Genomic DNA, 27,968 nt, shown 5'->3' on the forward strand with positions numbered 1-27,968 from the left:
AAGCAGTGGTATCAACGCAGAGTACTCGGTTACCTTCGAATACTTTCGGCAAAAAATTCGATCGATACTCGACGGATATTCCGAGTGTGAATATTACAGATGAAACGCGCGTTGTCTCAAACTTTTTTTATGACGCGAATATTTAAAAATGTACTACACACACGTTGTAACGAAATAATTGCGCTACATTGTATAAAATTTTATGAGTGTGTTTCATTGCGGAGAAACTATTCAAAGATAGCGTGCGCGGAATAATGACGAGCTGAATAAGACCAATCGAACGAACTTTGCACGTGGCCGCGCAACGCGCATTTCAACGCTTGCACTCGAAACGCGCTCGAAATACACTCGAAACTGTTGTAATCGTTCGGGCACAATCGCAGCGAGGCAGAGAGCCATTGCGTGCCCTTCGTTTTTATTTTTCCGCGCGCGTGTACTTTGTCTCGCCGTTTTACTTTCGCGAACCCTCTTGCGTAGTACTTATTATTAGTTGACCGTTTAACGAACGCTCTTTGGAAAAAAATTTCTCTTCTTTCGCTGCTCTTTTCTCAGGCCCTTTTCTTTTTTTTTCTTATGCTTGTGTATGTGTCTGTATATATATATATATATATTTTTTTTTTTAAATTAATATATTATGAGAGAAAATTTACTTCAAATAAAAAAGATTACTCTACAAAGACACATTATTTTAAACAAAAGAGAGATGATTCGTAAGTAACAAATAAAAAATTTAATTAATCGCGTTAATTTAATTAAGTAATGTTAGCACTGTAGGTAGACAGGTAGGTAGACAGTGTCGCCTAATTCGATCTAACTTGGAACGAGGTAATCGTGCGCGGTGGACGTCTCAATAAATAAGGAGCTAATTAAATGGGCATTTTGCTGAATTTATCTCCGGCGTGGCCGCTGACCGTTGTCCGTAAATAAACCGATATTTATAACCCGGATCGCCTTTATATATATTTTACGCCACGAGGATCGCAACATCGGTTGGACCGCGCGCAACGAAACTGCATTTTCTGCAGTTTCTATCTCCCGATGTTGAAGTATTTTATTCGGTCTGGGATGGATGTGGAGGTGAGCGGAGTGTGTGTGTGTGTGTGTGTCACTCGTGTATATTCATACGGGCCGAAACCCAAAGAGAGAGAAAACACACGAGCGAGGATTATAACGCCCCTTTTGCAGCCGCCAGTGCCTCGCCGCGCGACTACTATAAATCTATGGAGAGTTATGGCGCAGGCCGGGTTTTGTCTTAATGGTCAACCGTGTAATTCATGGACGCGGGTCACCGCAGGCACCGATGAGCCTGGAATCCAGGCGAGGATCAGGCAGCCTTCGCCTGCCGCGACGATTTTCCGCGAGGACGCTACGAGAAACGGTGTACCATCGCCCGGTGTTCGTCGAGAGCGAGAGATTGCTTGTCGGCTCTCTATGCGGTTTTACGATTTATACAAATTAGTCGTGCGATTGGGTCGAATTTAAAAGAAAGAAAATAAATGATTATTTTATATATTAGCGCGGATATATCGTCACTCTCGTAAAATATCGCGATATATCGTATTTCGAGCGATTACAGCTCCTGGGAGCCACAAGTAATGTCACTTAATTTATGATCACGTGTTTATTTTACGATCAAAAAGTATTTGTTGAAAAAATTCAATGTTCTATTAAAAGAATGATTTACGATAAAAATTATTGATATACACGAGAAATAATAAGTACAAGAGGCAAAGACGCGTATTCGTTAAAAATTCGGGCCACATCAGATCTCGCCCGTAAAAAGTTCATCGCCGAAGCTCATTACGTCGATACGCGATCTTTCGCGCTTTCGCAAACTTTGCAAGCTTTGCAAGCTTCAATCTCCGTCCTTCGGCTCCGCTTCCTCGTCGAAATTCTCACGGTTCTCGTAATTAAAGACGGTAATGTGCGCCGACGAGATCCACCTTTACATTTCGGTATTCCCTCTCGATTTTTCGACGCGATCGATTAACGCATATACGTTCCCCAACGTATCGCAGCGAGAGAAGGTCAGCCATAAAAAATGCGATGGACGAGCGCTCCAACATGTCGAAATTCGAAATATACGTGTGCTCGTACATAATGTAAAAAGAAAAAAAAAGAAAAGAACATTTACACGCGTAAGATTATTTTATATCGAAAGTTATCGCGATTTAATAACATTTTCGCACATGGACGATTTTTCCATTATTATCGACTATGTTTCATTATGACCCGCAATAATATTTGTTAACGCGATTAAATTGAACAACTTACGATGCCCGCATCTCGAGTGCTCGCACGATAAAAATGCGATTTTCCATGAAGCTCAGAATCGTGACACCGTAATTTGGCATTTATCGGCACATACATATTATTATTCTTAATATGAATGACGGAAGGTTAGGGAATCTCGTTAAGAGAGGCGGATTCCATCGTCTCGGAGAGGAAAGCGATCAGGAAGAGAGTCGTGGTACGAGGGATCGGCAAGAAGGAGAACGACGAGTAGAGAGAGGTAGAGAGACGGAGGAGACGGACCAGCTTGTGTCCCCTTTCCGCCACAGCCTTCGATACCCTTCGATCCCGCGGCATCAATCTCGCGCAAAAATTAATCTTACGGGTTGCAGTTTTCATATTTGGTAATAATTACAGGCCTCCGAGGCCTCCATCCCTTGGTCGATGATACCCCTCCTCCCTTTTTCTCTTCCTTTCCCGCTGTTCCTTAGAAACGCTGCGCGCGGAGGCCTCCTTTAATACGGTTTCGCACGAATCTAATATTTCTCCCGTATATATATAGTATAAATTATCGGCAATTAAAATGGGAAAAAAATGGAAACGAGGGTTTGCGAGCGCGCGCACCGAAGTCGGCGAAGAGAAGGACGGAAGCTGAAGAGAAGATGATCCCGAGGTGGCAGACGGGAGAATAGAGCTTAAGTGGTCTCGACTAGTCGCGCGGCCTTCCTATCTTTTTTTCGATCCGACTTCAAAGAGAGAGAGGATGGTTTCTCTTCGCAGAAATGTCCGGAGAATGGCGAGATCGATCCCTCGTGCATCGCGAAGTGGGAATCGTGATCGCGAAAAATCCCGAAAGTCCGCAAACTTCGAGCCGTACGATCGCGTCGAGGTATCGCATCTCGTTTCGAACCGGTAGGATTTCTTTACGAATCTCTAGATTGTTTCCAAAATTATTGTGCTCCGTTGAAAACATTCCGATCGGGGAGAGAGAGGAAAAAAGAGAGTTACCACGAAAAAACGATTCTCTCGCGCATGAAATGCTTCTTTATCACGGCAACATGAGCGATAACATATTGTGTGTCCCTAAAGATAGAGATACAAGAATCTCTGCCGGAACTCGAACGAATTTAAACACGTAAGACACCGTACAATTTCTGCAACTTTTAAAGCTGATCTTGGTCAATTTATAACTCTCGATAAAATTCGATTCATAATTTTACACGGAAAACATTTGAAGAAAAAAGAAATACACGCGTATAGAAAATATATATCAGCACCTATAAGACGCGCAACGCGTAAGATTATAAATATGTTTGTATCTCGAATTATAAATCGTCTAGAGCGGACTCAAGTATACGTTTCCGTTAGTCTCGCGATGCACTCGCGATAACTAGCGAGATATTGACACTTCGTGTATCTCGAGGATAAGCCTATAAACCAGAACCGTCTTCCAGTCTTACGACGAAAAGATATCAATCCTCCTCGCTCCTCGGAGCGAGAGCGCTCGATCCTTCTCGCGATCTCGCCTGCAATACAACCGCGTACAACGGGCAATAACGCCGGCCCGCAACGATCGTTAATTCGTCTCGATCGAACGAGGCGAATAAAGGCGTGCTCCGAATCACTCGAGGGGGAGAAGGAGCATCGAAGGGTCGAACGGGTACGGAGTCTGCGGAGAGGGAGGGAGCGAGAAAGAGAGAAGCATCTCCGTGGAGCGCGAGGGAGAGATTTAGAACGACGTAGTGCCTATTGGCGTTCGAGCGCAACGATATCACGGTGGTGCAGACATAAATCCCGGCACCACGTACACGCTGCACGCCCCCACAGCACGCCCCCCCATTAACTTTTTAATCTCTCCTGCAGAGGCCCCGAGCCGGTCGTCGCGAGAGGAATGGCGGAAGACAAAGAGAGAGAGAGAGAGAGAGAGAGAGAGAGAGGGAGAGGAGTAGAAGGGAGATCGGCTGCTATCGGGGCCCCCTTTTCGGGGTCGAGCATCTAGTTAGCATCCTTTCAGACACGCGGTCTACCAGTCCGCCTCGCCCGAGATGCATCCGGATATCGCGCCGATCGCACCGACGAGAAACACACGTTTCTCGTCGGCATCGATTATGTTAGAGGGGGATAAGAATAGAGCCAACTCGCGCGCGATTCAACATCTTCGTGGGAAAAGGTGTCACTTGGCATTGTCGAAATATTGTATTAAATTGGACACGGTGTGAATTTTTTTTATTCACCGAATCGCACAATTTTTTAAAGAAATCTGCAAAAATTAGATTCTGTCTTTCTCGAGAGTCAAAGATCGATGGATTGACTTCAACAGACTTTATAATTAAGGAGAATATATTCACTTCGCTATCTATTAATCGCGCGACGAAGAAAAACGTTACCGCAGAATTCAATTCTGAATTTATCGGCGTTTATACCAAAACACACTAATAAAGTCACCGGACGGAGATTGATACGCATTGGAACGTAATATAGTTGCGGGACGATAGTTATCCCAAACGGGACGAGCGAATGAAGATCGATTGTCCCGCGCTAAATCATCTCCCGCGTTCCGTTACCGATCCGAATCGCCGGGCACCCATAAACCCATAATCGGCCAGAAAGTCGACCCCGACGCTTTTAGGAAAGACCGGCTGCCTCGATCATACCTCGCAAAAATGCTGTTTCATCTTCTCGAAGCGAAGCGCGATAACATCGACGAGATCATTTATACAAACTATTCTAAATGTTTCATAGAATAAAATGGCAGACAAATATATTGTAATTAAATTAATTTCTCCTTGGCAACACATCGATAAAAAAAATGTTTTGAAAAAGACATAAAATTTTTTCCTGAAATTTTTTAACGATATCGTGTGCAGTGCATTAAACACTTTTTTTCCAGCTAAATTAAATAATGGAATTGTGACCTATAGGTGAGGGTGCAGTGAGATGCTCTATATATATCCAGATTCCAAACGAGAAAATTAAAAAAAAAATATCCCGAATTTTAATAAAATTCCACGAAAATTCTCTAACTTTCCTAAGGAAAAATAAAATTCCTGAGAATTCAGACTTTTCCAGGGAATAGATACTCTGTATATCGATATTAACCCAAACTGACTTGTAACGCGGACGACTACTTGAACCAGGATATCCGTCGTATCCGGTCGCGTTGAATCGCATCATGGCCGTTTTACGACGATGCCGCGCGTTACGGCAATCATCGCGGTGGCCGTGGAAGAAGAGTCGCGTCGAATTAGAGAAAATTACAGAACACCTCGTAAATACATCGTCGGCTTAAGTGGTTGATTGGGGAGATCGTGTATAGAAGCGGACTACCGCTAAATTATATCCCCGACAAGGCCCCGGCTATCTCCGCGATCGCGATCGCTCTTGTAAATTAAGGCACCGAGAGCGCGCGCGCGTTCCTATCTTCTCCTCCGCGCGTATCCCTCTCGCTCACTCTCTCTCTCTGTCTCTCTCTCTCTGTCTCTCGGAGATATCGGAAGCGTGTTCGCGAGATCGCGCCCGTGCCGATAAACGCTGCGGACACGCGCGTGTACCGGTATATAATATTTCGAAACGATCCCGAACACTACTCGCGTCCTCAGTTCGAAGATGGAACTTTTATTGTTAAAAGCAGGATTCTCCAAAAGAAACTGTTTCTAGTAAAATCAATACTCATGTCGAGATTGCACAATGAATAATCGAGTCGTTTTAATTGGCAGATACAAGACGGATGTGGAATATATTAAATAAATAAATCAAAATGCAATTAATTGAAGAAAATGGGATTTTGTCGATAAAATATGACGGGGATGTATCATTTCTTGATTCATTTCTCAACGTAAAAGAACACCGATACGAATAATGATGATAAAGACAAAACGTCGGCAAATTATGTCACTTTTAATCATTAGAAATGTGTCGTTTGCGCAAAAGACGTAGAGACGAGAGAACGGCATGGGTCAATTTTCGCGAAACATTTACCTTCCTTTAGCAGGCGTCGCTGAATATTCATACGAGAGCAATGCTGTCTTGCGCGCGTCGCAATTAGCCACAACTAAAGTAGCGCTATCCCCTCCGGTAATTTCGAAGCGAGGGAAGGAAGCCTCTTTCTTCCTTCGGCGCGGTTTCTATCGCGACGGAATCGCGACGAAGGGAGGGCGGACGGGGCGCGAGACGCGAGGGTGGCGGAAGCGAGAGGCGCCGGATAATCGAGGTTAAAAACTCTCGCGACTGGGCAAACATAAGCGATGAGATGAGAGGAGGAGAAAGAGATCGTCGTCTTTGCATATTATACGGCCGGGGACGTTTAAGGAATACGGCGCAGCCGGGGCTGGCGCTTTAAGACTTCGGTAAATATCGTAATGACCGGAATACTGTCGGGGCGTGACGGCGAGAGTTAACCGACTCATTTTTGTACCCTCTTTCCCACCCTCACCCCTCTACAAACCTTTCCTCTTTCGTCTCTTTTACAGGGGTAATAATAATCCTGCCACTTCCTGTCCTCGCGCGATACGAGCGCGTGGCAATTTCTTTCTCGAGGCTTCCTTATTTCGCGTGCGCTTACCTCTCCAGCGAAATAAGATTCCGAAGATGCGGTAAGCGCAGTTTACGCGCCATCTCAGAGAAGGTCATGTCTCGTTATAATCATTTCAATTTATCTTTCCAATCCATGCATTTTGCGATATATAACAAAAATTGTAGATATTCAGGCAATTAAAAAAAAAAAAGGCATTTCTTTGAAAATCTGAATATAATTACGAAAAAATAAGAGCCATCAAACTTATTCTTTTGATAATGGGATGAACGGTACAGGAGGGCGAGAAGTGAACAGATTCTTGACGAACCACGCGAAAGTTGGCGAAGAGTCGAAAATTACATCGCTTTCACACGGAGAGCCGCGGTCCGGATTAACGAGATTATGCTCGCGCCACGTCGGACACGTCGATGAGAGAGGAGGGAGAGAAAGAGAGAAACGGAGAGATGAGAGCGCGCGGCCTCGATATAACACGCGAGTAATATCGCGCGGCTCGAGTTCTCGCGCCCTCCCACCTGCGATCTGATTAAAGGGTCCCCCTCCCGCCACCCTTTTTTATACTCTCCCGACCGCCAGCTAACATAAACATTATGATCGAGCCGGCATAAATACATCGCATTGGCGGCGGCCGATCGACGCGGGGATCGAGAGGGGGGAAGGAAGAGGCCCGAACAGAGAAAGGGGAATTTCTAGCAGGGCGAGAGGCGCGCGCGAATTTCGGCCCGCGGTTTCCACGCCACTGCGAAGAACCGCGGCCCGCCGCTTTAATATAATATTATTGGCTATTGATAAATTGTCGATAATGATGGGTTAGCCACCCCGGCCGCGTGTGGGAGGGAGAGAACGAGAGCTCTTTTCTCGGGGCGTCCGCGTCCCCCCCCCCCTCTCTCTCTCTCTCTCTCTGTCTGTCCCATCTCTTCTCTCGTCGATTCCTCGCGCGCTCGAAGCGAAATTCTTGTTAAAATCTTTCTCCCTCTTTTTCTCGCTTTCATCCTCTTGATTTTTCTCTCGCGCTCGATCGAATCCCTCGAAAGAATAAGAAACGAATGATAGGGAGAGAGAGAGAGAGAGAGAGAGAGAGAACGAAAGAAGGAGGACCCGGGCATTTTCGATCTCGTCCGAGAGCCCGTCGAAGGAAAAATAAAGAAAGGAAATCACGAGAAAGGGCACACGGGTACCCTCGGATCGGTTTTCGCACGCCTTGAAAGTTGGAGCACGATCGACGATAGAATCCAGAATACTGGGAAGAATGTAAAATTAACGATATATATTTATATCAGAGAGCAACAATTTATCGATTCAGTGATAAGATTCCGGCTAAAGAATGTAAATATGCATTTTTCACGCGCGACCGATCGTCACGGTAAGCGTCTTGGAATTCCTCGCGTAGACGAATGTTAATTATACCAGGAATCGGCGATAATGAAGATATCCGCGCTCGTCGCGTCTCGAGTTATATATTCGCCCTTTATTCTCTCGTGTAATTTCCTCTCCGTCGTATCGTTAAACGCGCCTTATTACCATAAGCGCGCGGCCGAACGCTCGCAACGCGTGAAACAGATATAACTGGCGCGATACCCAGATTTCCGGACGCGCGTCCGCGCCGAACAATACCATCGCCGGTAATTACGTAATTACGCAATTTAAATGTGCCTCGCCGCCGAGCGTTTGTAAAACTCTTCACGCCGACGATGCGCGAGTCTTACGATTGTTCCGCGCGGTACGTAAGGTATCGCGAAAGATCCTCGTGCGCAAGATGCCTCGCAAATAGATATAAACACAGAGTATTTTCCCCGTTAATAAATAAAAGATCTTTAATCGTCCTCTCTGCTGACGAAGCACTGGATTTATCTGAGTTTCTCATAAATCTGACGAAGGGAATAGAAGCGAACAATTTTCGAAGTTATAACACTGCCGAGCGCCGACCAGATGTCCAGGCTCCAGATTTGCGCGGACAAAAAACGGACGGAAATGGACCTCCTTCTTATTAAAGGTGAGCACAGATCTACGTAAAGTAAATCTTAATTAATACACATTTGCCGATAATTTATCGGTTCTTTCAATGCGCAAGAAAATTCTGTGATCTATTAGAAAAAATGACGCGATATCTAATCGAGTTTTGTGAGTCTTATACTCGAGTACCGCGAATTTGTAATTGGTGGCTTTTAATTAATATTTAATTATCTCTGGCGTATACACAGCGTCCCGGGCTCTAGCGGTCTACGAGGGAACATAAATAAGAGCGCCCCGTGTGGGATAAGAGGGGCCGCGTTACACGAGAAGTGCCCCCGCGTGTACTATGTCGGAGGGGGTAAGTTATGACTTAACGAGGGGTTAGCGTGATCCCGGCCACTGGACAAGCCCCGGGTGGAAGCTCACCCGCTCTCGTGTTTAAACGGCTGATTCTCTCTCTCTCGAACTTCGTCCTTCTCCGCACCGCGAATGTATGTATAATCGGTTAGCTTCCACGCCGGAAGCAGGCGCAAGGTTTCCGTGAGAGGACGGTATATTACGCGAATAGAGTATATGGTATACGCGTATACATATATTTTATATATGTATAAATATGTTTATATATATATATATATATATATACGGGGGGCATTTACAGAGACAATCTGGCGACTTCTCTGCGCGATCTATTTTCGAAGATATAAATGGAATCCCACGAACCCCTAGAGAACTTGAAGACACTTGACTGCAACTTGTAATTGATTAGTTGAGCCGGAAATAGCGATAAATTTCCGTATATCGCCAACAATTTTCGGAGAATAGAGTAAAATCTTATTTTTGCAGTTCGTTTCCGCGAATTCCGAGATACTCTAAGAGCTGTGTAAATTCAAAGAGAAAACCTTGGACTCTTGTCGCTCTGTGATTTATTGCAATTATCGCTCGCGTGCTATATTAGATCGTTATCGGATTAATAATTGAATTGCAAGGCACGCGTCGTCAAAGTATTTATATGGAAATATATATCGATTTGAAAAAAAAAAAAAAAAAAAAAAAAAGCAACCGGCTTATACTTCATAACTGTACGTTTTTTGCTAATCTTTGCCGATCACAATAAATATTACATGTTATGTATAAACGAATTACTTTGCTTATCGGCTATTAAACGCGCGCGTCTCGTTGCAAAGTTACATCAGCTTAATATTACAAACGAATAATTTCCCTTTCACGATTTCGTAACGCGTTCACTTTTCAACACACCTTTTAAAACAATTTACCATTTTACACATGTATATATAATAATTATAACAACAAAGTAAATAAATTTAAAATAATTAAATAAATAATTATAATAAAACTATTTTATATATCCTTCTTTCTTTTTTTTTTTTTGCGTGATATAAATTCTTTTTAATAATAGTCACAAAATATTGGCGCAACAATATTCGACATTTAAATCTGAATTGCAGAGTTAATCGGCGCGTAAACGCGTCGATCGCAATCGATCGAGTCTAATTACGGATCGACCGCTCTGAGTTTCACCGCGGGATTTGTCCTCGAATCTCTCGGAGACAATGGATGGCCACTCGAGAAAGAGAAGAAGAACGGCCCGGCATCTCTGCGGCGAACGTAAATACACCGCGTCCTCGTAAACCACCTCGTTTCTCGTCTTTACAATCGGTATACCCCCCACGAGGGAAGTGGAACAGAAAGGAAGAGAAGAATGAGAAAATCAGAGAGACGAAAGGGAGATGATGATGGTGGTGGTGGTCGCGCAAGGTGCAAGATCCATTGTCCTCGGGGTTTCGCTCGTCTGTCTCGCGACAAGGGGCTGCAATAAAAAAGAGAAATGTGCAGGAGGACAAGAAGGAGGAGAGTACACGAAACGTGGCGAAACACGAGTTTAGGGTTAGATCTTAAATCACCGGCCATTTTGCGGCAAAGCAAAACCGTCCGTCGGCGTCCGGCAAACTCTCCCTCCCTCCCTCCCTCCCTTCCCTATTCTCTTCTGCTAGTCGGTAACGCGGAGGAAAAAAGTGCACCACTTTGGTAAGGAAAGCAGGCGCCAAGGGTCGTGAGACAATGCGACTAATCGACGACGACAGGTCCTCGTGTTTGGAATGCGGGAAACAGTTTGATGTGCAAAAGGAAAGAAAAAAAGGGCGGGACGCGCGAGAAAAGACGAGAAAAATCCTTTTAATTAACGGTCTCCACTAAAATCAATGCAAAGTACACATTGGGCATTATTCAAATAAATTTTACAAATATAAATAAATAAATAAATATATATATATATATATTATTCATTTTAATTATAAATAATGAATTATTTTTGATTTAAGTAAAAGCACATGTGAATAAATTTTTCATTCAAATAAGAGTCCTTAAATTCATGAATAAAATCTAAGAGGAAGAGATTTTTAAGTAGTGAATATCTTTTGATTAAAAAAAATGTTTTAAATATACTTTATTTTATTTAAAAAAAATCTTATTGTTCAATGGCAAAACAGGGACAACATGCAAGCGATTCAGCTATATACGAGTCGAGTTTTCGAGATAATTCCCGACCGTTATCTGATGATAAATAGATACACGCTTAGCCCCCCGCTAATGGACGTCTCCGTTCGATATCATCGCCGGCCGTTCGTTATCTAAACATGAATAATTATCTTCCGCGACGCCGGTAGATCATGGGAACGATACATTTCTTTTATAAGCACGTCCACAGCCGGTGCGAGTGTATGTATGCTATGTATATGTATGCGTTACAATTACACTTTTGTCGCAAACACGTCCTAGGACGTTCGCGTCTCGTTAAACGGTTAAACCGTCCGCGTAGAAAGAGAACGATCTTAACTTTGCGATGCTCAAAATCGAGCGATCGAAATTGATTTCGCGTTATTTAGATATACGTACGGATCCATCAATGATAAGTAATTTATAAAAATCTAATTTACATGTAAATTTTATTAAACAGTTTATAAATAAATTTATATAAAAAATTATATAACATAGTAATATTTATGTCGCGTTATTAGGACTTTTATTACGTCAGTGATGGACGATCGATCGATTGTTCGAGCCGCGGGAGCGGTCGTAATTGGCCAGTGCAATTAATAAACGTCAGACCTCGTAAGGACAAGTGCAGGCTTGAGAACGCAAAGCGCGAATACGCGGGGCATCTTACACATGCGTACGCGTGTACGTATATGTATGTATACACGGGGATTGCTCCATATAATGAATAATTTAGGCCCGCGAAGGCTGGCCTGGGGTGCACGCCATCGTCAAGCAAAAACTAATGCCTGCCCAGATAAATTACCGATAAAGCGGCGCGGATAATCATCTAGATAACTTAGCGCGCGCACGCGAGAACCGCGGCGCCGGCGCTCTATCCGTATATGCATTCTGTCGGCCTGTAGATAATTCACGATTATCTGGTGACGTGGCCGAACACGTCTCGCGGCCGTTTTTATTTCGCGCGTACCGGAAGATACGCGAAAAAGAGAGAGAGAGAGAGAGAGTAGCGATTTATACAATATATTTCGTCCTAGATAAAACACTGCGCCATTTGTTATAATCGTGAATCGCGATCGTTCGTAAACGCCGGCGATGAAGAGAGAGAAAAATTCGCCCGGGTTCTCCTTACTTAGTAATTGCTTGGAGAAAAATTATCGCTATTTTCCGGGGGGGAATTATAGGCCGCGCCGAAGAATCGGCCGCTATTCTTTTTCCGACGTTGTTGCGAGCTGTGATAATTAATCGGGGGGAGGGAGTAGCGTTTATCGGCGATAAATCACGGCGAATGTATCGCGCGGAGTAATACAATATAATATATAACGTCCAACGCGACGAATATTGCGTTGGTTTTTTTATTACGCGTTACGACCATCTCCCATTCCTTTTTTTTCCACGATACGAACCGCGAACTTTTACGGTGCTCGCTCGCTCGCTCGCTCGCTCGCCGCGATTTCCGTAAAAATTTTCCCGCATAATCGTGCGGCCCCGGGGAGAATCGACAGCGTGTGTTTCAAAGCGACTCGATTGATAGGCGACGACTGACGCGTACGTCAAACGCAAAGCTCGTGAAGCTTTTCCTCGCACAAAGAGAGAACACGCGCGCGCGTCACATGCGGCCTATCGAGTCGAGGCAATTGAAAAGCCCGACAGCGTCAGATGCAGGAGGCGCACTCGCGGGAGATTTCATCGTCGACGAGAGACGCGATAATCGCGATCGCCGATATTTAAAAGCGAGATAAGCCACGGGAATCGAAATCCGTATAAATCTGGTAAAAACTTACTGTCGCTTCAATAATAATATTCAAAGTCGTTTCGTTACTTATAAATAAATAAATAAAAAAAAAAAAAAGACGAGAGGATATTTTCTGAATCTAAACAGTCGTATTTGCCTCAAGATAATCGATAAATCTAATTTAAAAAAAAAAAAGAAAATTTAATTTAATTCAATGTTTTAAAAGATCCGATTCTAATTTTAGATCATCGTTTTTCTTAAAGATTAATTATGTTACGTTGTAAAAAAAAAACATAATATCAGAAGCCTATAATTTTGTCCGGCTTTCGAAACAAAAACCTGATTTCGTAAATAGTGAAATGGAACATGATGCGATTTCCATTCGTTGTCGCAATCCAAATGTTCAATTTCGCGTCCACAATTTATGCTTTATATAACGGATACTCGTAAGATCACCTTCCCTTCATGGGCGACCGTTAATTGATGAGGCTCTTTTACTCTTTTCAGTCTCGCGCTTTCCGTCATCCGACAAACCGCGAATCGAGGCGCGGATTCCTCTCTCGAAACTATATCAAATTTTCCGCCGTCGTCTGAACGACGAAATCCCATTAATTCGGCCGGAAAATGGATCGAGCCAGCTTAAAATTTGCCTCCATGCCTTCGTGTAGACGGTTTTTCAAGTTCCCATTCTCCTATTTTTACAATTCGAGTTATAAAACTGTAGGTTACAAAATCCTCGAGAAAGCGTAAAGTATCCTGCATAAATTAATTCTTCGCGCGCACTCTGCTAAAACACTTGCATTTTCTAGAGATACTTCCCCTTTTAACGCAGTAGTATATAGAAAACACTAAGAAGCGTAAAATAGTACAAGAATAACGAGCAACATATATATGGCGCGAAAAATGCTACTAGCTCAACATTTATGATTCCGTAATTTTATTTTTACGTTAGATGAGTGAAGTAGCTTTGCGACTTCATTGAAAAAACATCATCCAGAATACGCCTTATCCAATATAATACCTCAGTTCTATTGACACTCACCAGCAATGATGAAAACGAGTTTAATCCCTAAAAGAATCGAATCCGCCGAGTCATTTCGTAGACAGGAAATTGAGTAGTCTGTCCAACAAGTATAATTTCCCGACGTGTTCTTTGTCACGTGGCCGCTATCGCGTTGCCAAGAGACGACTGGCAAAAATCTCTTCAATTCCTCCTTCCAGGTATGTCGGGTATCTCAGGTCCATTATATATTCCCGACGAATCTCTAGAATGAAAAATGTTAGACATAAAATTTTAAAATTTTTTTCTGCCAAAAATGGCATGGTTAATGGACATTTGATGTTTCTTTATTTACGATGATCGATTTCACTCCGATCAGCCGCGTCAACATTCTTTAAACGCTGTCATAGTACCTTCGTAAGATTCCGCCTATCGATTTATCGCGATCGCGAATACACGTCTTAATACACGCGAGAGAATGTGTTTTATCTCTACTCGTACTCGATGATTCAACGATTCCCGTCGCTTTTGACTTCCTTTTGTGAAACGTGACCGATTGGCGCAACTATCGACATCAATCCACGTTTCCAGCTGTTCTGCAGATTATGTCCATTACGATTGTATTGTATTTAGCGTGAAGTTTTACGTAAAGAAAAATTACGATGATCGTTCTAAAAACTTATAGATTAGATTATTATTAGCATCTAATGCGCTCCAGACCTTATACGCTTTCTCTATTCATCGTAATATTTTTTTGTTCCGTCTTATTCTCCCGCTATACTTAATTACGTTTGTAATAATTATACTACCATTATTATTCCTCTTCTTCATTTTGCATTCATATAATATTTTGCTATAATTGCTGTAACTATGTTTTTGTGTTCCTGAGAAGTTTTATTTCGACAAAAAAAAAAAAAAAAAAAAAAATTATTATTCTCACTATTACTGCAAATTTCTCTTTCAATTATTCCAAATATATTTAAAGAATATAGATTCCATTTTTATTTTTACGCATAATGTCTGTCAAGAAAAAATAATCTCAATTACGACAACGAATTAAAATTAAAATGTGCGATATTGTATTGATCAAATAATCGAAATCAAATCGTTCATCACTTTTCGTTCGTAAGACTTGGAAGCAAAACCTTACTTCCTACTACATTCCTCGGTGATACGCGCTATCGGGAAGACAAGCGACGACGACAAAAAAAAAAAACTTCCGTTCGGCTATCATCAAGCTACCGCGCAGACTCATACGGATATCGCGCGATTAGCGCGCGCGAGAGAAAAAAAAAAGAAACGAGGAATAAATTGTACGACGATAATAGACTCGCGCGCGTAATAAATATTACACGCGGACGCGAGTCTACGTGCAGCAATAATTTCTCGGTCTGGAGCGCTCCTCTCGCCCGACGCAGGTGTCGTTAACCCGGGGTTACACCTGTGCGTCGGCGCGGCGCCGCACGCGCGTCTCCGCGCCGATCGTGTCTAACGGCCCTCTGTCAATCGGCGATCCATAATCGCGATACCGATCAGTCCGTCATTATTACATTACTCGGCGGGAAAGCGGCGGGTGAGCGCTTAATAGATTCGCTTCTCTGCGGATCACACTTTTCTTTCTCCATCAGATGATTCACGATTCATGATTTTTTTTTTTTTTTTTTTTTTTCAAAGGAAACGCCGTTCTTAACGCGTTCCCTGTCGCGTGGATCGTCCCATTTCTTTCTTCGTAATTTCATATTTTCGCTGTTAAAAAAAATGTAATATTATTTTATAAGATATTTATAGAATCGTGTATATATTATCTAGAAATATCAATTATCTAATTTTTCTAGATGCTCTTTGTTTTCTTGATTATAATAATTTCTGCAATCAAATATTACAAGGTATGTGTTTACAAGAAGAGCTATGGAATTGGCATGGAACCTGTTAATTTTAATCTCAACGTTGCGTGAAACAATAATGCTTTACGCGATCTCTTCCGTGCATTCCACGTAGGATAGATACGAACTAAAGTAAATCATCGTCGAAACCGCGCATTAAATCGTAATGCGTCATCAAGTTTCCGAGATTTTAACGTCGATAAAAATTAAATTTTAAACGGCTTCGACATATTTTTTCTGGAGGAGCGGAAGATGTCGGACAGATATTCGACTAACGTAGCGTAATGCGTGTATGCAAAACACGCGATGCGTTATCCAAGAATCCGAGGAGAGCGAATTTAATTTCCGTCCCCGGTTCAGGCCCCGGCTAACACCTGCGCGAGCCGGCGCGTCTTCACTCGCGTCATTGTATCGAATTCGGGTACAAAAGGGGGGTGGCGGAGGGGAGAGGGGGGAGGGAGGAGACGGGAGACGCGTCCGTCAATCGACGATCTATAATTACGAGAACCCGATCATCGATGCCAATCTTACTCGTTAATAAATGATTTGACAACTGGAGAACAGCCAATTGTACGGAGAGCTGACAGTAATCGTCCGATAAGTGACTCATTTTCCGCTCATACGCTTTTCACTGCGTGACTCGTCGATACATTGAATACGTCGTGTTGAAAATAAATGAGGCTCTTGACTCTTCATTGGTCATGTAAGTCATCTTACAAACTTATCTATCGTGTAACATCAAGATCGCAAAGAGCTTCATAGATCAATCAAACTTTGTACTGTATTATAATCGAGACTTCGAAGAATATAGTATATATGTGTATATATTAAAGATCAAATAATTAAAAGAAAATTGATTCACATTACAACACACATATTTTGATAAATATAACTCTTCCAATTAAATTTATATTAATATCAATTAATATATAAATATTTTGTCAAGATATATATTTAATAGAGTTTTCATCGAATATACACACATTTATTACACATAAATGCTTCCGGTATTCGCTTATTTGCAAAACAAACCGCGAAAGAATTATTTTGTTAACGTGTAGCGTTAACGTTAATATGTTTACCTTGCTTTAAGGCAAGGCGAAGGAAAGTGCTAGGAGGTGCGAGGAATGCAATTAATCTCCTCCCCCCCCCCCTCACCGGATATATCGCCGCCAGAATCTCTCGCTTGAATCTCAGCTCGCGGATCCAGCTCGCGGCGCCCGCTATTACCGCTCCTATCTCCGCTATCGACCATAAAAATCGTCCACCCGCGAAATGGATTCTTGCGCGAGGGGAGGCGAGCGGAACCCTCGAAAGAGAGACGGAGAACGGTAGGTGAGAATCCCGCGGAAATAAGAATCGCCCGTGAGAGGTAGGAGGGTCGAGAGGAGAGACGGAGCCGGATACTTCGTTTCGCGAAAATCTCTTCCACCGAAAGCGCGCAATTTCTCCAAACGCTTTCGCCGTGTTTATCCAAATTTTTCTCGATCGTTCTTTCCAAATTTTCCCGAATATACGACGATGCCGTGTCGTACAATTCACGGCGCTCTTTCGCTCGACGCGACGAAGAGGAGGCAACGAGAGGAACGGCGAGGAAGGACGAGGGAGAGACGGCGGGAGGGGTGGACACGACGAGGGAGGACGGGGCCCGAAGGGGCTTACTAGAGCGTTGAAAATTGAAAATTCAAAATGGCCGATATTTCCGGCCGACGGGACCGAAACAAAAAGTCGCCCGGCGTTCATTATGACATGCATCGCTGTGTACGCGCGGCTGTGATTTGCACTGTTTCGTTGCAGAACGCAACGTGGGTACGCGACGGCAAATGCGACGGGGAGGAAAGGGAAGGGAAGGGAAGGAAAGGGAGGCAAGAAGGGAGAGAGGCAGACGAGTGTATACGTATGTATCTGTGTGTAACGTATTCGGAATCGTATCGAACGACGGTCGACGCTGGAAGTATCGAGGAGCCCCGATATCGCGGGACATCGATATATTGAAAAGATTTTGGCTCGGACTTTTATTCGAAAAATTGAGAGAGAGTGAGAGAGATAGGCCTATCGTATATAAAAATATAGAGTATGAGAAAACAATCTATTAATTTCTACGTTCATTACATCAGTATCTCCTAATTTAGAATGTATCGTCGTCTCTATAATCATATAACTCTCTCGTTATGATTTATCATCATACCTGGAACAACTACACGGCGCATTCGGAATTACTGTGTGTGTCGCGGATGCGCTTACCTGTCCGAATACGATAGCGATCGGGATTATTTATAGCGCGTGTTATACAATACAATCGCGTCTAGAAGACTCTCCGCCGTTTCAATTAACGTGATTACTTCTTCGCTTCGCGTTCGTCGTCGCGCCGAGCGAGACAAGCGTATCCTCGGGAGCCATTTTCCTCGGGAATCGGATGGCTTCGGGTAGCTTCAACATCGCGAAATCTCCGATGTTCGCGCACAACGGTCGATTAGCAACGATTGAGAGTGGCAGAGGTTGGCTTTCCGTCAATAATAACAAGATAAAAGCGCGCGAGCTGTCATCCGTTCCTCTACCTCTCCGCCCCTCCTTCCCCTCTCTCTCGAACGAACGAGCCCGCTAACCATCCTCTCTCGTTTCTTCCTCTCCTCTTTCGCTCTCTTTTTCACCGGTGTCCCCGTGATTTTTGCACAATGTGCGGCCGGGCCGGTCGGCATTGTTTTAAAATTATCAACGCGTCGCACAATCGGCCGTCGCCTACGCGTGGATGGACAAAAGACGAGAGAGCGGGTGCTCGTTGGTTGCCGTTGATGCCGATGTAGTCGCATGCGCGCACACGATGTATATATCCGATTTCCCTCTGTCTCTCTTCCTCACTCTTTCTCTCTCGTCGAGCTCCTCCTCCACTTCCGCTTTTTCTAACGTGTCGCGAGTGCGTCGCGTCGTCTCGATTGCGGGCGTTTACGGACACGCGCTGCCTTCGAGAGGAAGCGCGTAAAGAAGTGTATGATATCGACGAATCCCTCTCTTTCTCTCTTCCGACTGTCCTAATGAATCTTTACACAGGGACACGAGGTACAAAGTGTGCGTGTACCGAGCTACACAGTGCGACACGATAGTACCATTCGCTCGCCTGGCTGTCTCTACCAACCGCGTTCAACCTCCTCCTTCTCCTCTCCTGGCACATGTTCTCTTTCTCGTGCACCTACTTCTAATACATCCCCCTTTCGCGCGCGTAAAAGTACATATGTAACACGCGCCATTCGTACCGAGAGAATTCTTCCTCCTGCCGCATGTTTTCTAACGCGTCTCCAATCCTCCCGCATTCATCGCGCGCGTATAAGCGCTCCTCTCCGCAAACGTATCCGTAAAGGCGCGCGATGACACCACCTCTCTACCGTCCTCATCTCCGCGACGAGAAACTCCTCTCCTTCGTGCTTACGCGCCCGCGTATGCGTCTCTGCATGTTTGCGCGCTCGTACGTAACACAAAACGCCATCCTTCTCCTGTTTTCCATGCGTATCTACGGCTCAATGGGGCTTTCCACTCGGTGGAATTGAAAAGCCGTCCTCTACGCGTATATGTATGCGCGCGTACGTACCTATATATAATACATATGCGAGCAGTCCGTGTGTCACCATCGGTGAACGCACTCGTTGTCGCGAATAAACCGGAGTTGTACGATTACGCTCGCGCAGTTTTGAGATCGGGGGGGGAAAAAAAAACGAAAACATATTCTGTAAATATTTTGCAATCGCCAACTGAACAAAGTATCAAGAGAAACATAAAAATGTCAATTTTCCACGGGAAATGTGAAATGCACAAAAAAAATTATTTTAAGTCTATCTGATATTTTCTTACACACTACGGAAAAATTTTATTCTTTTCAAAATTCATAAAGGATCAATATAAATCGAGACTATATCGAGATATCGTCTAAATTTGTATCGACGAATGCGGGATGAGCGTGACACGTGGCACTTTGCACACGAAAGCGAGGGGCAGGTGACGGAAGCAAATCAACGGCCGTCGAAACGTCGATGAGCAGAATTCGGAGGAGAGAGAGAGAAAAAGGAAGAGAGAGAGAGAGAGGAAAAGAAGACGAGCGGACATCGTGGCAAAACGCGAGCATTAGTCCGGGGCAATTACGTATTTAAATGCGGTTCCGGTCATCAGCTGCTGTCCACTTTTCGACAATAATCTTCGGCCGCTGGCTACCACGCGATATCTCGCCGAATATGTAGCAACGAACGAAAACCGAAACGAAAACGAAACGAAACGAAACGAAACGAAACGAAACGAAACGCGCACGCCCGCGAGCAATTACACGTCTCGGCGTGATTATACAGTTGTCATATCGAGTAAATAACGACAAACCTGCTCGGTCGGGGATCGGTTCCGTATACATTCCTTTTTATTTGCCGACGTTGCTGTCGTAAACGACTTTTGCTTCAACGAATTTCGTTTACATACATTTGCATATTCGCACGTTTCGCGACGAAGTGAAAAAGAGATTTTAAAGATAAACTTTTATAAAATTTATATTTCCTATATCGCAATGAAATATCTTTTATCGTTAAGCAGATGTAAACAAATATAAGGAACGATACTTTGCATATAACGATATGTTCTCGTTAATGCAGTTAATTAGCAGAAGAGATTAAAATCTCTTCTGGCGATTATCAGGTCTGCGCATAATGATAGAAAATGGAATCGTACAAGCGATTTATATAATCAAAAAATCAATGTTTACTATTTCCTTTAAGAATCATAAATTCAACGAGTTTGAAAATGCGACAATTTCACTTATACTTTCGAAATAAATGTTTAAATATACGCCCAGTTATTTTCTTACAAATATATAGCCCATGTACAGGGGAGAGAATGTATATATGATTGTAAAATGTTAATATACGATTGTATCGTAATTATATTTATGAAATGCACGTAAAAAGAAAAAGAGGAATGTGCGGCGGGCATTACGTTAATATGTAATATCGGAGTTACGTGCCTCAGTTGCGTTTGGCTAATTTGTAAAAGTAAGTATGAAATATTTGAATCAAAAGGAAAGGGACGAAAGAGAGAGAGAGAGAGAGAGAGAGAGAGAGAGAGAGAGAGAGAGAGAGCCACGTTATGTTAAAACGGGGGCTGCTCGGTTTACTATCGGACATCGTATATCTAACAGGCTCGATTCTTCTTATCCGTGTAAGGAAGAAGGAGAGAAATTATCTTACGCTAAAAGAGAGAAAAAGAAAATCAAGATGGACAACCGATAGCCTATTGGTGAGATGAATCATCCTGACTGTTATTTTCCGAGGGTAGACCGCGCGTGTCGGAACAGATAATTCTCCTTCAGTATTGTTCGTTATTTGTGACATCAGAAATTTTCGTATCCAAGCGAAGTTAAACCGTGGAAATAGCAAACTCGTTCGGATTTTATTTGAGCGTATATATATAAATATATATAAATAAAAGAAGCTTCTACTATTGTTGTCTTTCTTATAATATTTTCTCACTTTTAAGGCGAAAAAAGTGCTCATAAGTCCATGTTATATTATTGTTATTTTATTTAAAAAAAAATAATATATTGTACTTAATCTTGAACTCTTTTCACAAGCTAATTATACGAGACGTATAAATTACAAATAATTTAAAGCAAAAATATCCATATTATTATTGATAGATTATTTAAAAAATATATATATAAGAGCATATATATGATGTATATTGCTGAATCTTTCAAACGGAATCCTACAAACACATTATTACGTCATACGTGAATTCTAAATGATTATATTGTTAGGCATATAATATGACGGCTAGATATAAACAATCCACTTGTACAATACATACGCGAATTCACTAACAATACTTCAAAGATAAGATGAAGAGAAAAGAGTTTCGCGGAATAAAAGACAGAATTTGATTAAATAAATACGCGTGCGTAATCCTCTCGAGTTGCTTAAACAATTGAAAAGTCAGGGGAGCAATTTGCACATATGTTCCCAGCGCGAAACTAACGAATCCGTCGGCGCTCGAGGAGAAACAGCCGGCCAGCCGATGAGCGAAAGAGGAGAGGCTGACGGTAGCGTGTTAGACGCGCGTTTAAATGTTTCTGCCTCGAGACAGGACCCGTGGAACGAGCTAATTATGAAATTATGATAATTCCCGCGTGGTCGCCGTTTCGCGTCGACGATCGCCGCCGCGCCTCTCCGTCGTCTCGATGCCGCAGCAACCGCTTTAGCGTTCATTTTCGCCTCCGTAAAGCGGAGAAAAGAAACGCGACGCGACCCTGAAAACGCGCGCGCGATAGAAGCTCCGGTTTACGATCCGAGACAAAGTATTCTTCTCCCACTTTCGATCTCCATTTTCAGTCGCAAACGTTTTCGCAGTTAATTTTTAATTTACGTTCATCATCCGTTCGGGCAAAATATTCGTAAAAAGAAACTAATTTTTCTATCGATACGACAGATAATCATATCTTTTTAAACAGAATCTTGATAAAGAATTAAAAGATATAAATAAATTCTGAATAAATAATAAATATTTGGAAAGAAATTGATTCATCTGTGTTCGTACGAAATAAATCAAATTTCGTTTAAGATTAAATCTGCCTCTTTTATTACAGGTAAGAGAGAGAGAGAGAGGGGAAAAACCGAAAGGAGGAAAAGACGTTTCAATCTAAAAGCAAGGGGGCGTTGATACATTATGGAAAATTCAGACATTCCGCATACATTCCGCGGCATATGTATATATCATTCCCCTCTCAAGATAAAAATAACAGCAGGACATACAACGCACAACGAGTCGCGGATGCGTTCGCGTGACCGTCGGTCTCGGCTGGCTAGCTCCGCGCCACGCCATCCTGACTTCTTCAACCTCTGCCACCCGCCTCTCCGCCTCACCCTATCCGGCAGCCACTCAGCCTTGGCTTTCTCGTTGTTTCAAGCCATTCTACAATTCGCCATTCTGGCTTATACGTACACGTAGCCGCGATGGAACCTGGCGACTTTCACGACGAGTTCCCGTATTCCCGACACTCCGTTGCTATTTAGAAAATTTCGTAAAGACACGAGTCTCCTACTTTTATCCTCAATTCTGTCATAAAGAAAAAGTAATTTTCTCTTATGGAGATTTTCTCAGAGATAGTTTATAGATTATAGAGAATTTCGATAGGTTTAATTTAAGAATCAAGCTCCTATTTTGTACATCAAATAGACAGCGAACAAACAGTTTCTTACTTAAAGAAATTTTAGAATTTCGAAAGAGGACCCTCTAATTATGCTTAAATTATCAAAGTGGTTATCGGATTAAAAATTATAATCGAAAGCGAGGAGAATAATTTCGACTTGAACAGGTATTGCGAAAACGAGGGAAAGAAGATAATCCGCTCGCGCGACCTAAAGCGCTATTTTGCGATCTTTCCGGCTTTTACTACCCTCTCCACTTCCCCGTCTACCTCTTCGACTATCCGAGATGAGATGGGCGATGCAAACACGCGGAAATGGACATGCACCACGCTCAACAGCCCTCGTCTTCGTCCTTCTCTTCCCCTCCCTTAACATCGCGCGCTTTCCTTCCTCCTCTCTCTCTCTCTCTCTCTCTCTCTCTCTCTCTCTCCCCTTCTTTCTCCGCGCATTATGTAAAGCGCGACGGTTTATTTCGGCACGAGAGCCACGTCTAGGCTTATCAGATTGCGTGCTCACGAGCCACCAAGCTGAGTTGTACGATGTAGGCCAGCTCGGCCCTGGCTGACCATACCGTCGTCGTCGTCGTCGTCATCGTCGTCGTCCTCGTTGTTGCCGTCAGTCGTGCTCACCTTAGGCGATTAGACGCCCAAAGGGCATTTTTCAAACGTCCTTAGCTACGCGCTAACCGCGAATGATCGATGGGCGTTGTCGATCTCGAGGCCGAGGCTCGAGAATTTCAGGAAACGAGCCGACGTTCGCTCGTTCATTTCAAATGTACGAGCGAATAATTTCTATATATACACACACGTATTATTTAAAGATTATTTTTCAACGAAATATATAAAATGGAACGATTTATATTGCCGGGGATTGTAAATCTCCAAGAGGGTATTAACGGCATGTAACATGTTCGAACGAGAGGAGTGAGGAGAGGAAAAAAAAGATGGAACGCGCGACCCTCCGCGCGAACGAGGGCCGCGATAAGGCGAACCGACCGCAAGTTGCGGTTGGAAGAACCAACAAACGCGTTTACAGCCGGTGCTTTGTATATCCGCCACGCCACGCAAAATCGTTCGCGCTGCCTATCATTTCCATATTATTACGGCTCTTCACCTGTTCCCCGGATACCCCGAACGGTCTCGTGGCATATTGCCCACAGCGATACCTCCGACTTTGTTCTTCTAGCCAGGCGATGCCGCGTACCCGCTACGATTTTGCAGTGAGATTATCTTAACCGCTTCCTGACATGCACGATGACCGCTTAATAACGACAAAACAAGAGACGCAGCCATCGTCCAAGTGTTCCGCGTATCGCCTTTGTACCTTCAATTTCCTCCATGTTTATGCTGTCATCTAATAATTAATGTATAAAACTATTTTGGTAACGCGCACGTTTGTGCGATGCGGATCGATGTTTTATATCACTGGTGTCGCAATACCCGGCTACTAAATAAGATAGCACATAATATAAAATCATATGCGTGATATTTTTACTATTTAAAAAAATTTGATCCCACCTCCCTAAAATATTTAATTAAGCTTCGACAAAAATTAGATATCGACCAACGCTAATGAGATTGTCGCAAATTTCTCCATGTGGCAAAAATGTTTCAAATATTCTGCTTGTGATTCTAATGTGAAATGGAAATGCGGAAAAAATTTGAGAGAACATTAAAGAATGGGAATCTGTTTGTAGAATTTTTTAAACATTCTCATCTGGATCTTAACGAGATCCTTATGATTCTTTCGAAATCAAACTTGATTTCAATCGGATGAGAAATTTTTTTACGCGGAAAGATACAATAGCGACGAACGCGAATAAATGTATGCGTGGAACTCTCTTTTTCTCTCTCGAATTTCCACATTTTCCAGCGTCAAAGACAACGCGTCGATGCGGCGCCTTGTCCGTTATATATTATCGGACGGGAAAAAGGTATTCGCTCGACGGCAACGGCGGCAACGGCGGCAATCCTGTTGCGTCGCAAAATCGGAGCGCGTTGCGGCCAGACAGTTACATATTATTCGAGCGCAACCTTTCATTACACGTCTTTCCATTCTACTCCGCGGGCGTATTATTGGCACGTGTTTCCATTAGCCTTATCGCGCATCCCTATCAGCCGTATAGGTAAGTTCCTCTTTTTATTTCCACCCGCCGTCATTCGTCATGCGACGCACGTCGAAGCGACGCGATCGCCGATTGTGTTGCGCCGGTACGTTTTATATAAATGTTTAATGGAGAAGAGAAGAGAAGAGACGAAGAGCGGAAAGAGACTACATCCAACTGAAATGTCTGGCCATTCCTTCGCGACTTTCTACGACTTCTACGACTAATAAAATCAAGTGTAATTTCCATATGTTTAGATTTTATTCCTGTCAGACTAATGTTTGTATTTATTCGTTACTCTTCATTGTATCTCCGAAAGATAAATTTAATGGAGACTATCATCAATCGATATTTGCAATCCTACTCTTTTATCGAAATCGCGAATAATGCGCATTCCATCTTTTATCGAGAAAGCATGCATCGATATTTTCGTGCCGGTTAACTGGCAGTGTAAACGCGCGAGATGAAAAAAGGCGCCTCGCTGGAAAGAGAAACAGACAGAGAGAGAGAGAGAGAGAGAGAGAGAGAGAGAGAGAGAGAAGGGAGGACCTTATTTAAATAATAACGTCGGTGGCTGCGACTTTTAAGAGCTACCTGTCCCATTCCGCCTTACATGGCATGACAAGATTAGATAAAATGCCCTGCAGTGAGGCCCGAGCGGAGGCCGGCGCGTTTCGCTTATATCACTTCGAAAAGGCACTTTATTCCTTATTCAAATTAGTTAAGGCTGCTTTGAATACAAGCGGGGCGTGCGCGCCAGCGCGCTCAAATATCGGCCGGCGGCATTAAAATACAAAAGGATTTTCGGAACGAGCGAATTCAGGACGACGCGTCGGCGACGGCTTCCGCAGGAAATCTGCCAGCTAGCTTTCACCCCGGCACTCGCATCGCGCCATTTGTATCCGCGATTAAGAATTAATTTCTCCTTTATGTAAATCTTTGAGCAGATCGGAATAAGTATTAAAACTCTTATCAACCAATTTCAGAAATACGATTCGAGAAACTGTGATTTTTTTTTATGGAAAAATTTATTTAAAGAAGGGAAGATCATTCTCTCTAGAAAATAATAAGAGGCATCGACTGTATCTCTTTTTGCGTTGCGTAGAAATAATAATTAAATATTTAAAAAAAAAAAGAGAGAGAGAGAACATATGTATATTCTGCAAGACCTCTCACAAAGCAAACATGCAATTGAAAATATTTCTTAAAGTAATCTTTACCGAATCTCTTGTCTCATTTGCGGAGAATACGCACACGTTCAAAATCTCCTTATTATTTATGAATGTAAAATAATTTCGAAATATACCGCAGATAAAAGCATGAATAATTCTCAATTTACAAAAGACGCCGAGTTATTAAAGCGGCTTGTAAAATACAAATCAAGTCCCAATTAACCCGAGCACGGTTCCCATGATCGTTCGATGGTCAACGATATTTTCCAGTAGAATATAAGAACGAGGCCGAAAAGCTTAATTAAAATTCCCGCATTTTCTCTCGCAATCTCTCATTCGCGATCATTATTACGCGGCGCGAAATGTCCTTCAGGCTCCGTCAGACTCACGTCACGTAACGAGATTTTGGATCGTCGTTGAGAATAAGCTAAAGTGGGGAGGGAAACGAGACGAGCGGGGGCGAAGCTCGATCGGTCCTAACGAGGGAAACTCCACGGTCTCTCTCGCGTATAGACGAGAATTGCCACATAGGAAGAATCCGCGCGCGTTGCATGCCGCCGCTTAAACGCACGGAAACGCTCGGTATTATGTATGGTAATTTTCTAATTGCTTTATTTCAATCGGCTCGCGAACCCTTCCGAAGCATCGACGAGACCCAGAGTCGCGCCGCTTTCGCAAGTCTCTTAAAAATTATATCGCTTGCGCGGTTGCGGAAAATTAACTTTTCTTCAAGCGCGTAAAATGAAATGAGATTGATGAAAAAGCGATTTAATTTAATTAATGATTAATTAGACGGCGCGGAAATCAAAGCGAGCTGCTGATGACCGTTGGTCGCGTGTTGCGATCGAAGAATTTTTTTCATTATTAGCGCAACAATCGTACTCGGTTCCGCCTGGTTCCACTTCATGACTGTACACGTTATACTTGTCCGCCTGCGGATCTGCCGTACGTATGCGTTTCGTATCCTGTTATCGTACAGACGTCATATTTTCTCGCGCTTGTGTATTAATCCTTAATTCCTATCGCGCAATAAAGTCTAAGTCGCCTTAGTATGTGTACATATCTTCCCTCAAGTATCGCGAGAGATACGTAGTTTGATTTCGTTTCTTAATTTTACTTTCCCTTTTACGAGAAGATAAATAAAAAAACGATATAATTAACGTATCGTTAAAAGGGATAGATCTCGAACTAATTTTAAATCCGGTGAACGAAAATAAACGTCCATGATTTGGATTCCTATTCTCTAATCTTCTCGCTATCGACGGAATTTACACGTAAGAGAGAAAAAAAAAAGGAGGATGACAGACGCCGATGTGTTGGCGCAAAGAGGCCCGGGACACGTGGCCTCGACGGCAGCGTGCGTAAGGAACGTCGGTCGCTTTTCGATGCGCGCTTAAAGAGCCAATCGCCGCCTCCACTCGCGCCGAGGACACAAGGCCCGGATTGCTTGAATTATGGATGGCCAGCCTCTTTGTCGGGGGCCGACTCGCTCGCAAGGCGGATCGCGAGTCCGGACGATCACACGCGACTGATAATTCGCGCGCCTTCGGGGGCCCTTAAGGCCCCTCTTGGCGGGGGGGGGGGGGGGTAAGAATACGTCGCGGAGAAGTCTGCCTGTCGGGCGTGGGTGATGCGGGAATAACGACGGAGGGAGGCTCGCAAGGGAGGGGGA

General features: G+C 43.3%; 1 long non-coding RNA gene across 2 annotated transcripts in view; it reads right to left on the reverse strand.

The window, feature by feature from the left end:
• Nucleotides 1-27,968, reverse strand: part of LOC138936157 (uncharacterized) — an 83,377-nt gene that overhangs the window by 17,065 nt on the left and 38,344 nt on the right. For both annotated transcript variants that reach the window (XR_011447332.1, XR_011447333.1), the window contains exon 2: nt 14,008-14,230. This is a non-coding gene — a long non-coding RNA (uncharacterized lncRNA). The remainder of the gene's footprint in view (nt 1-14,007; nt 14,231-27,968) is intronic.

This window comes from Polyergus mexicanus, unplaced genomic scaffold (genome assembly GCF_030449975.1).
Source record: "Polyergus mexicanus isolate NDT 795.1 unplaced genomic scaffold, iyPolMexi1.0 SCAF_9, whole genome shotgun sequence".
NCBI classification, from domain to species: Eukaryota; Metazoa; Arthropoda; class Insecta; order Hymenoptera; family Formicidae; genus Polyergus; species Polyergus mexicanus.